The sequence below is a fragment of the Erpetoichthys calabaricus genome, chromosome 3, assembly GCF_900747795.2.
Source record: "Erpetoichthys calabaricus chromosome 3, fErpCal1.3, whole genome shotgun sequence".
Classification (NCBI taxonomy): domain Eukaryota; kingdom Metazoa; phylum Chordata; class Cladistia; order Polypteriformes; family Polypteridae; genus Erpetoichthys; species Erpetoichthys calabaricus.
The window spans coordinates 143,920,936-143,933,444 of record NC_041396.2 but is presented as its reverse complement, the minus strand read 5'-3'; positions in this window follow the sequence as shown (position 1 = coordinate 143,933,444).

The window sequence follows — 12,509 nt, the reverse complement described above, 5'->3', positions numbered from 1 at the left end:
TTACCCTGGGTCGACTATCACTTAGTTACATTTTTTACAGTGTGGTGCTACAGGATGAATAAAGGCAGTTGAGTTTAGCCTCAACAGGAGCGCATCGCTGACATTCAAGGGGTTGGGTCACTCCTGCTGAGCGAACAGGGAGTAGGAGTGGCCCACCGGTCCAAATGGGCTCCCACCTTAAGGCAGTGTGATAGTGATGCATGGGAGATGAAGCAGAGCTTGTGGAGTCCCTGCATGCTCTAGGATAAGATAGTTAGGGACATTAGTCAGGCTTAGGACACCCTAGCAATGAATGAATGAGGTGGCTGTGGTCCAAGCCCATTAGATTGTGGACTGCGCCTGTCGGTGAACGTCTCCTCGGGCTCAGGAGACTTTGTAGTGAGCTGAGGAGACATCAGGATGAGAGAGCACGGAGACAAGCTGGGATTTTACAGAAAGACAGATTCTGAGTGTTTTAAACTCATTTTTAGGGATTGTTTATGAATTATTTATTTATTGACATTTTAACCTCCTCTGAATCACTTTCTATTCAGGAATGTTTTTTGACTATATGATGAATAGAGCACCGCACTATTTGCACACTGTTTTGCTTTGATAAAATAAAGCACAATGCATTCTTTGCACCTACCTTACTTGTTTGTGTCCTCATTTGCTTGGTTCATCCCAATCATGTTATCAACAGTTCTGGGCTCAAGAACCTTATGGCAGCTGAACGTCACAGTTAACAACATAAATAGAACAACTTAGAAGAAACATCAAAAATTATTACAAAAAATTAGTTGTCACTGCAGAATCGATCCTCTACTAGGAAAGGGAAAAGCCATATGCTACTCCACTTATTGTTATGTGGGTGATTAGCTGCTTAGTTGGCTGTTTTTCTGATTTGTTGTGTGACTGGAATCCAAACCTAAGATACGTGAGTTGTAGATTTATTCTGAGATGGAGAAAAATGGGTACTTTCCTGCAGTTTTCCACTGATTTAATAGACGTAAGCCCTCATCAGGGGATTTTACAATGACTGTTAAGCCATGATACATGATGATGAGCTTAGTAGGAAAACTCCTTTTATAGCTGATTTTCTGTTCTTGAAGTACTTTACCTTTGTGATCAGTTTGATTTGCTTCCTTTGCTGGGCTGTTAGGTAAAAAGCCAGCATATAGTTTAATATGTTCAAATGGATATGGACGTGCTCCTTTCTTTCAAGTAACTTCTAGTAGCTTTTCCTTATTATGTATGTCTATATGTATGGTGTTTCTAGAAATGTTATTAGGGAGATTTTTTTTTAGCTGAGAAAGCCTGTGTGCTCTAATTGAAAGCAATTTGTTAGGTGTTACTTCAGGGAGTGCTGTTTGCATAAGCTGTTGCAGAAATGTGAGAGGGACTGACTCTGGAAAGCCTCTAAATTTCAGGTTGTTTCTCATCGGCCTATTTCTAGGTCTACTATTTTTTCTTTAAGCCACTTTAACTCCTCTTTGACTGTGTCATGTGTGTCACCCAGTTCATTGTGAGTTTGTGGAAAGTGCCCCATCTTATTTTCTATATGATCAATATGTTTGCCCTTTGTTCATCCACTGTAGACTGCAAGAAGGAAATTGCTGCATTTATATGTTTTTGTAGAGAGTAACATTTTGTTAATAGTGCCTCTGAGACCGTTGCGTTCTAAGCTGGAAATAACTGTAATGCATCTGCTACAACAACATCATCAACCTGCTGTGTCTCTTTCCCATGTGATGTATGGTGTGTTTTACTCACCAGGCCTATTTCTGAAGGCTTCTTCTGGAAGCATCTTTTGTTGGGTTCCACTGTCTGCAAGGTTAGTTCAGGCTGGCAAGATACATTTTTTCCTTTCTTGCAAGGTTTTCAGAAACCTAGGAGCAAACTGGGTGCTGCATGAGTCCACTGTCTTCCTGTGCTTCTGAGTAGCAGGGAGTGGTGAAGAACTCTTTTAACTTCCAGCTGTCCTCCTTTCTTTGGTTTCTTACAAGTCATGAAATCATTCACATATTTGGAAAGCAGTCTCTCAGAGTGAAAGATAAGAAGCAGCAAAACTCAGCAGAGGCAATAGTGCAGTAACTTACTTAACATGCAGCCATCTTCAACAGCGGATAAGCCATGCCTCCTAAAAGGTTTCTTTATAGATAGTCTTGACCAATCCCTTCTTGCCCTTTACTGAAAGACATTTATTCAAAAACTGCACAAATGGATGAATAAAGGTAACGAGGTAAGACAGGCTTCCTTACCCAACACTGAATGTTTGGTTGCCCATCCTGTGTTTTGACTTCAGGTCATGGTACAGTATATGGGGATACAGAAAAATCAGCAGAAGGAACATTTTATCTGAATTATGGAGGGGTCAGTTGCTAGAGGAATTTGGATAGCGGTAATTTTTTCACATTGCTGACGTATGCAGGTCAGGAAAGTCTGCTTCTTAATCACAGCTGAAAATGTCGGCAGATGGCATGAAAAGGCAAATGCTCAAGTGGAAAGCACATACATCACAAATTCATCTCACATTCTTATTGTTCAAGTTCTGTGCAGTGTTCAAGATTTTAACTTTGCCATTTAATGTCAAAGTCCTCCAAATTCAAAGGTTTGATCTCAGATGCTGGAATGAAATTTCACACAGCAGTGTCAGAGAAAAAGAATGATATCTAAATGAAATCCAATATTAGTTTTCCATTTGAGTGGGTTTAATTGGCCAACATTATCTGCTTTAATGATTTTTACATTGCAAATCAAATAAAGAAAAAGACTTGTCCTTATGAAATACTGCATTAGCAAAGTAAAAATCTAGCAAAACGTAACAATTCTGCAGTAAACACACATATTCTTTTAGAGTTCTTGAGACTTTTCAATCACTAAGTTCATTTTTGTATTGGCTCATCAAAATTCCACAAAACTTTAAAAATAAATAATGTTTAGGCACTTAAAAGAAAGCTAATTTACAACTTTAGAATAGCAGTACCGTTACAAAGTGGAGAAATCATCAGATAAAATCATATTAAAATACTTTCAGTTTTCAATAACACTAAAAAAGATTTTCATTTAAAGTCACTGGAGCAAAGTTTCTTCATAAGGCTACATCAAATAGATTAGGATATTAGATAATTTATTATTGCAATGTTTAGTGCTGCTTTTACACAGCCTGAGATCAAACCCCAGCTATCCATTTTCTTTTTTTTTATGCAAGCCCCACAGAAGAAAATAGATGTTGCACAAAATGAAACAAATCCAAAGAATTAATATTGATTAAAAATGGCGAGTAAAGCAGCAATGCCTACATGACAACACAAGCTGAAACCAGACGGTGGCTGCAACATCACTATGGCTCATTCAAAGCATTCCCAAATCTGCACAAATTTGATATACCAAGCAGAACTCAGCTTGAGAAATTTAACGTTTGCTTCCAGGAACTGTGAGAGAATAATAGAATGGAAGCAAAGCAGGAACCAGGCTTAGCCTTGTTCAACCTAGTTCCTGGTGCTTCTGCAAAAGCAGCATTAGAATCCCTGTCTTTACTGTTTTAGTATTTTCAATATATGGATTTTTAAGCTTGTTTTCAATATATGGAATTTTAAGCTTAACTCGTGGACCTCTGGCCATCAAATAAAGGAGGCTCATAAAAAGCAAGCTGAAATTTTCTTTTCTAGCAACAAAGTGTCTTGTTTTCACAAAGAGAAAATACATCTTCACAGATGTTGCTGCTCTTCTTTTTCCTTCTTTCAATTATGAAGTTCTTGGTCATGGTCGAAGAGTTTCCAGATCATACCAGTTCATAAACTTTTTATTACAATTGTGGCTAAGGTTCTACCCCAGTAGCTCACAAGTACTAGCAGGTTGCCATACCATATGTGCTTGATGCTCAGTGGATTCCACATCTGTCAGTCTTCTTCTTCATATCGTGTAAACAGCTTCTGCAATTTGCTTCACACTCAGCAGATGTAGCCACTGTTCTTGTTCTTTCTTCCATGTCACCTTCTCCATCAGTTTGCTGTAAGAAACATAAGGACCCAGCTCACTTTGCTGAGCTTGGTGCTACCTCAACTTTGTTGACTCACCAGTGTGTATCAGATTATCAATTAAGAATAAGATCAAGGTTCTAGTGCTAGTAGTTTTTGAGTAATTAGCACATCATGTGGGCAGACCTTAGTATCGTATATATATATAGATACAGTAATCCCTCGCTATATCGCGCTTCGCCTTTCGCGGCTTCACTCCATCCCAGATTTTATATGTAAGCATATTTAAATATATATCGCGGATTTTTCGCTGCTTCACGGGTTTCTGCGGACAATGGGTCTTTTAATTTCTGGTACATGCTTCCTCAGTTGGTTTGCCCAGTTGATTTCATACAAGGGACGCTATTGGCAGATGGCTGAGAAGCTACCCAGCTTACTTTTCTCTTTCTCTTGCGCTGACTTTCTGTGATCCTGACGTAAGGGGATTGAGCAGGGGGGCTGTTCGCACACCTAGACGATACGGACGCTCGTCTAAAAATGCTGAAAGATTACCTTCACGTTGCTATCTTTTGTGCAGCTGCACGGTGCTTCACCTACTTAAAAGCTCGAAGGGCACATATTGATTTTTGCTTGAAAAACAAACTCTGTCTCTCTCTCTCTCTATCTCTCTCTCTCTCTTTGTCTGCTCCTGACGGAGGGGGTGTGAGCTGCCGCCTTCAACAGCTTTGTGCCGTGGTGCTTCGCATACTTAAGCCAAACAGCCCTATTGATTTGTTTGCCAGAGATTGTTTTCTCTATCCAAGTGACATTCTGTGCTCCTGACACGCAGTCCTTTGAAAAGGAAGATATGTTTGCATTCTTTTAATTGTGAGACGGAACTGTCATCTCTGTCTTGTCATGGAGCACAGTTTAAACTTTTGAAAAAGAGACAAATGTTTGTTTGCAGTGTTTGAATAACGTTCCTGTCTCTCTACAACCTCCTGTGTTTCTGCGCAAATCTGTGACCCAAGCATGACAATATAAAAATAACCATATAAACATATGGTTTCTGCTTCGCGGATTTTCTTATTTCGCGGGTGGCTCTGGAACGCAACCCCCGCGATGGAGGAGGGATTACTGTACATTTTCTTTGGATTTTGTTCTTGTGCCTTATTGAGTCCATTTTTGTGATCAAGTGAGGAACTTACAAATATTGAAGAATATGAAGTTAGAACTATATCAAAGAAGACATTTAAGGTAGTGTGGACACACACTTATAACACCTTCTGGATTCCTCTTGTAGGGCTTCTATCAGGCACAACCCACTGAGAAATGACCTATATACAACTCTAAGAGATTTTGCAATTACTGGGATTATACCTCCTAGCTGGCTTGTAGCATTTGGAAATTCCATGTGGAATACTTGAAGGCTATATTTGAGTTCAAAGTAACGAGGTCTGAACATTACCCCAGTAATCCTCACTGAAGAAATCAGGTGTTACATTAAAAGAAAGTGAAAATTTACTGATTACCTGTGTTTTAACCATCATTTGAACCATTTTTGTTTTACTGATCACTAATTGTCCATCTCTCTTTCATTGTCTCCAGTAGCTCACCAGGGTCTCAGAGACCCTGTTTCCCATTGTATCACTTTTCATGGCACTCCTCATGGGTGCCATTTTATGATAGTACAATACAGTATATGACCACACAAAGTTGCCATATTCTTGGAAAGCATATGCAATGTAATAACCTTCTCAATACAGCGTGTGAAGAACATTTTGAGATTCTAAGTCTACTCTGCTCTACAACATTCATGGTGTCATGATTAGACTTATGATTGAAATATTTTCCAAGTGTTTCTTGGCCTTTATTATAAATAATTTAAGTATAGTTCCTGGGGTTTTGAAGGTCAAGGAATCAACAGTATTTCTAATATTTTTCCATGTGTTTTTAACAGTGCTAAATACAATTTACATTTTCTGGTTATCAAAGAATGAGTTCATAATAATAATAACAATAATTATGTGTTTATATAGTGCTTTTCTCACTACTCAAACCACTTTTCATAGTGAGTGGGGAGCCACTTCAATCACCACTAATGTGTAGCATCAACTTGGATGATGGGACGGCAGCCATTTTTGTGCCAGTTTGCTCTCCACATATTAGCTGTTAGATGGTGAAGTGGTGAGAAGGATAGCCAGTTAGAGACAGGGGGTGATTAGGGGGCCAGAATAATTAGGCCATGGTGGGCAATTCAGCCTGGTCATCAGGATACACTCTACTCTTTAACAATGAAGGGATCTTTCATGACCACAGAGTGTAAGGACCTCAGTTTTACATCTCATCCAAAGGACGGCGACATTTTTACAGAACAATGTGCCCATCTCTGCACTGGGATGTTGGAATCCACAATAAGACCACAGATTAAGTGCCCTCCACTATATGGTTACCAGATTAGAAAATTAGAAATATGGGACACTCTTAAAATCTCTCTCTATATTACTATATATATAAATTTATACATGCCCCCTACACACCCAGACCAATATATTATATTAAAGTACAGACATAAATTAAAAACATAAAGCAAGGATTTTAATGGGTTATGAGGAAAACAAAAGTAAAATCATTTGAAAATTATTTAATACAAGCTGAAAAAAAATTCTGTAAAAGTGAAATCATTTGAAAATATTTATTTAATTCAGACAACAGAGAAATATTATTATTATTTAATACAGGAAGTTAGAAAAAAGTGGGCCATGGCAAGTAGTAACAACACACTTTGTTGACACTGTATGTTGCAATGCTGATACAGAACTGCACAGCAGTACAGCTGGAGAGCAAAACAGTAACAGTGTCACTGTCCTCAGCCAACCATAGCAACTGAACAAGTTGCAAACAGGCAGAAAACACTAGTTTCCTCATTACGTTTGGGTTATTTTCATCAAGAGAATCTGAGAAAAGAAAGTATAATTACTTATAAAGTTACAACTAAGTACCATAAGAAGGTAGTAAAAATACATTTTTATTACAAAATTTGAAAATGAACTAAATACGGGACATTTGGGTGTACCTGAACGGTCAGTATGGGACAGGGGACAAAATTATCAAATATGGGACATGTCCCAGCAATCCTACTCCACTTGTCTCACCAACACCTCTTCCAGCAGCAACCCACGCTTTTCCTTGATGATCTCCCATCCAAGTACTGGCTGGGCCAGAACATGCTTACCTTCAGGTGGATGACCTGTTCTGAAGTGCCTATGGTATGGCTTCGTTTTTCATGAACAAAAAAAAAACAAAACTTTAGTTTCTGAGTAATTGGTTACAACAATGTTTTCAGTCTTCATACTACAAATTAGGTATTGGGGTTTTTGGCTCTGGTTATGTTTACCCTTTATGGCATACAACTTGACTATGATTCTCGTTTCACAATCTGATCTTTATTTGTTTAATACTAGCTGTGTGTTAGCTTTGTGTAAGAAAATGGGCATCAGTTATAGTGCCATTGGTTAGGCGAGTGTATCAGAAGTACTATGTCACTGACTGAGTACTTAATACAATATTTGTGTTTTTTTTTCTTTTACAAGGACTCATATTTCTGGTAGGCAGTGTGCTTTAGTGGTTTAAGGCTTTGTACTTTAAATCTTGTCACTGACAATGTGTGACCATGAGCAAGTCACTCAACTGCCTTGTGTTCCAATAGGAAAAACAAATGAAAGTAACTAATTATATCTCTCAAATGGTTAAGTTGCCTTCCATAAATGTATCAATCAAATAATAAGTAATATTAATATTATTATGTCAATGGAGCTGCTTACTCTTGTACATGCTGTACGTAATTGCCATTTCTAATTCGTTTAATCCAGACCAGAGTTACAGGGGGCTGCTGGAGCCTATCACAGGTTGCATAGGATAGTACAAAGCAGGAATAGTTCATCACAGGGCAAAACACAGACATACACACACACCACAAATGATTTAGAGTCACCAGTTCACCTAACATACATGTCTTTGGAGAGTTGAAGAAATCCACGCAGATACAGGGAGAACATGCAAACTCCATGTAGAGAGGATCTGAAACACAAACCCTGGTCTCTTTACTGGGAGGTAACAGTTTTAGCACTGCACCATCCTTTATATACCTGTAGTTTTCCATGATTAAAGCATTGTTTCATTAGATTAGTTCCTGTTTTTTTCTACTTTTTCTAGTGACTTTTGTTGATCGTCATTGCAAAATACAATATTACAGGAATGTGTAATTCCTGCACCATGATCGAAATGGAATTCAGTTTTCAGCACAGCGACCAGGTGCTGGAGGTCAACGGAGTGGATCGGATAACCAAGATGAAAGCTGGTATGCATCTAAGAGTGTGGGCAGTCAACAGCAAAAATACAGCACTTGCTAACCATTGAGCTTTGCATCTTTTTTGAGCCTTAACAAGCTTTCTTTTCCCATTTCACAATGTGATCATGTCTCTTTTTTTTGTCCAGGACACCGCACCATTTTCAGTTGTCCATCTACTCTGTTGGTTAGTGGTACTGCTTGCATGGCCTATCAATCACTTCTGCTGCATTTTTCAATTACATAAAGACACACTCTCAGCACAGCGCAGATCATTTACATTAGCATAGCATTAATAAATATCAACAAATAAGAAATTCATTAAGAAATAAAAATAATGAATCAGTTAATTTTCTTTTTTCTATAACACCACCAAATTTAAATCAAATCCATCAAGGCATTTTTGAGATTTTGGGGTACCGTATTACTCACAAATAAGTCAGGTCTTGAAACCCGAAAAATCGATCATAAAAACAGACCCCGACTTATAAGCCCGTTCAAAAATGCGAGTTAAATTTTTTTTTTACATCTTCTTGCCTCCCCCAATTTCGCATCAGTTTCTCAGATGCATCAAATTTTGTTGCATCAGCGCAGTTGCTGATTTCTTTCACTACCTTAACAACATTTAATTTAAAAGTAGCTTCATATTTTCTTCTGATTGAACACTCCATTGTAGATAAGGGATGCTCTTACGATAAAGGTGTATGAGGGTGTGAGATACAAAAAACATAAGTCAGTGCAAACGTTGCTTCGGAATAGTTTGGGTATTACTGTGTGGTCACGTAGGCACAATAGAGACAGAGAGGTTAGGAGCACGCGCTGATACAGCACATTGCCACACCCACATAGAAAAAAAGCACAGTGTGCCCCGTGGTTACTCTCCCAGGTGGACGTTAGCATATCATAACCTCTTGGACCAATAGTGTGAGTTTTCCGCATTTGACTTATATGACTGACATTATAAAACACCATATATGGTGAAATTAAGTCCTGACTTATCTGTGGGAGAACTTATCCGCAAGTATATACGGTATTTACTTTTTCTAATGGGGGTGCGGTTAACCCTAACTATTTATATATCGAAATGTCTTTTCTTAATGGACGCCTACTGCTCACATATCAAAGTAGTTGATCTGTCCTACTGGCCATCTGACTTCATCATCTTAAGAGACTTACAATGTGATATTGTATATAAGGACACTGCTTTCCTACTAATTATATATCTATGTTTTATAAGAGCTCATGGATTTATTAATTTAATCTTTAGTGCCTAGTCATTGTTATTCTTGCCTTATCTTATTTGATTTTTCTTTTCTAGTAACTTTCTCTTTGACATCTTCTAAAGCACTTTAAATTACATTCTTTGTATGAAAATGTGCTCTATAAATAAATGCTATTGTTTACCGTCAAAGTAAAAACCAAACTCTGCAAAGTGGTTTAAATTAACTTCAAACATAAAACACAAAATAATTAATTGCATAAGTATTTAACCTTTGGAAAAAAGAAAAAGATTGGAAATACTGCATGCATCAATTCTTGCCCAAATGCTTCACTAGTCTCAATTCTGTGGGACAGTGGCAATGAGAAAGCCACTGTTACAAAAACACACACAAACATGACATCTCAGCTAGAGTTCTCCAGCAAGCACCTGGGAGACAGTGAAGTCAGCTGGAAGAAGGTTCTGTGATCTGATGGTTTGAACACTGCACATTATGAAAAACCATCAAGCATGGTGGTGGTGGTAGTATTGGCATCATGCTAGGGTGGATGCTTCTCTGCAGCAGGTCCTGAAAGACTGTTGAAGATAAAACAAATGCAGTAAAATACAGGTAATTCCTGGAGGAAAAACTCATGCACTCCACAAGAAACATGTGCTTTGAGATAAGATTTGTATCTCAAGCAAAAAGCCAAAGGTACATAGTGATGGCTTAAACACAACAATTTTAATTCTTAAAAATGACTATTATTCCTATATAGCTCATACAATATTTCTGGTAAACCCCTTAAACTAAAGCTGAAAGTGTACACTTCAATCGCATAATGACTGCTTTATTTCAAATCCGTTGTGGTGGTGTACAGAGCCAAAATTATCATCATGTAACATTTCAATGCCAAAAAAAAATAAGATTTCATTAAAAATAAAAAAATCATAATTTCATTTCAATAGTGACAACACAGCAAAAAATACACAAAAATAATAAGGAAACAAAAAATAAGATGATGAGAAAAGTCACAAAGTTTAATTGATGAAATCAAGTAAACTTGAGTTGTTGAAATTCAGTAAAAGATTATGAAGTGTTAAGAGTAAAAAGAGGTGCAGTTGTTACATTAAATCAATCACCAGCAATTAGTTGCTGACTCAGATATAATAATGGAACAGAGATATAACAGAAATTTTAAAAATACAGAAAGATTAGAAGGGAATTTAAGGTTAGTCCTTTCAATAAGTTCCAGGCGCTAAAGAACACTAGGAAGAAACTGACTGAAATGCAATATACATAGGTGTATATAACACTGTGGCCAGGAAGTACATCAAACAAATATTTGGGGCTCCAACTGAATCAACACAGTTTACTCAAAACAGAAAAGACAGCCTTTAGAGCCCAAAGATACAGAAAAAAAAGGAAATGGCTTTGTTCAGCTTTAACAGGAAGGCTGGAGCTCTGTCCTCTCTGAATATGACCCCACCTTCCTGGAGCAGCTTCTTTTAATATTGTCTTGTCAGTAAGGGGCAGGATCTTCTCAGAGTCTGTGGGCGTGATTTTCTGTCCTCCTTGAGAGATTGTTTGATGCTGCAGAGAAAGGAGAAGACACTGTATGCATCAGCACCTCTTCTCATCCTAGGTTTTACTGCTTACATCTACAGAATCTGGGTGATGCATTTTTGTGAATATATATATATATCTATACTAATAAAAGGCAAAGCCCTCACTGACTGACTGACTGACACATCACTAATTCTCCAACTTCCCGTGTAGGTAGAAGGCTGAAATTTGGCAGGCTCATTCCTTACAGCTTACTTACAAAAGTTAGGCAGGTTTCATTTCAAAATTCTACGCGTAATGGTCATAACTGGAACCTCTTTTTTGTCCATATACTGTAATGGAAGGCAGCAAGATGGCCGTAGGAGACGGAGTTGCGTGTCGCATCATCACGCCTCCCACGTAATCACGTGAACGGACTGTGAACTTAGTACGTAGAAAAGAAGGAGGAGCCCCAAAGAGCGCTGAAGAAAACACCCCAAAGAGCGCTGAAGAAAACATTCATTACACAATTGACAAGGCAGAGAAACAATAAGAAGCGAGTGAGTGACGCATACAAGCATCTTCATAAGACACGAGGTATAAAAAAGCACGGTGTAAACCGTAAGTTTAAATTAACTTTATAGAAACTCTCCCGCTGCTGTTTGCAATACCATATTCGCAAGACACAAGTTTAATGAGAAGACACGAGGTATAAAAAAGCACGGTGTAAACCGTAACCTTAAATTAACTTTATAGAAACGCTCCCGCTGCCATTTGCAATGCCATATTCACAAGATACAAGTTTAATGAGAAGACACGAGGTATAAACAAGAGTTTGCATCACTTTGTAGCAGAGTTAAAATTGCTGTAGCGAGAAACTTTTAACTGCCGGGTCTTAGCTAACATTAAATAAACCCATGGACATTGCAACATCACACAAGAGAGCGGCTCACGTGAAGTGACTGAACGCAGCAGGAGTGATCACTTTGATGAATCAAACCTGTTCAAAAAACACATTACACAATTGATAAGGTAGGAAAAGAATATGAAACAAAGCACGGTATAAACCGTAACTTTAAATTAAGTTTATAGAAACGCTGCCGTTTGCAATATCATATTCACCCCTGCGAAGCGCGGGGATTTTGCTATATATATTAAACTATTTCAACCATTCTATGATCTGCTTCTCGCAACTGAAAGAGGGCACCGTGGCAGAAGTTAGCCGACTTGCTCACCAACCACAAGCGTTATCTGGTAGGTAACCACCCATACAATCAGATTGTGAATCAGACTACGAATGCCTGCAATGTAATTACCCCGATCTACATGCTGTCAAATGAACGAACCACACGCCGTGGCACAACATTAGGGGCTTCGCCTCTAGCGCTGACGTCCGAGGATCGATTCCCGTAAGGGAGTGCAGTGAGTGTGTACGCCTGATGAGCCCACAATTACGGCGAAACATGTGTCGCGTATTAT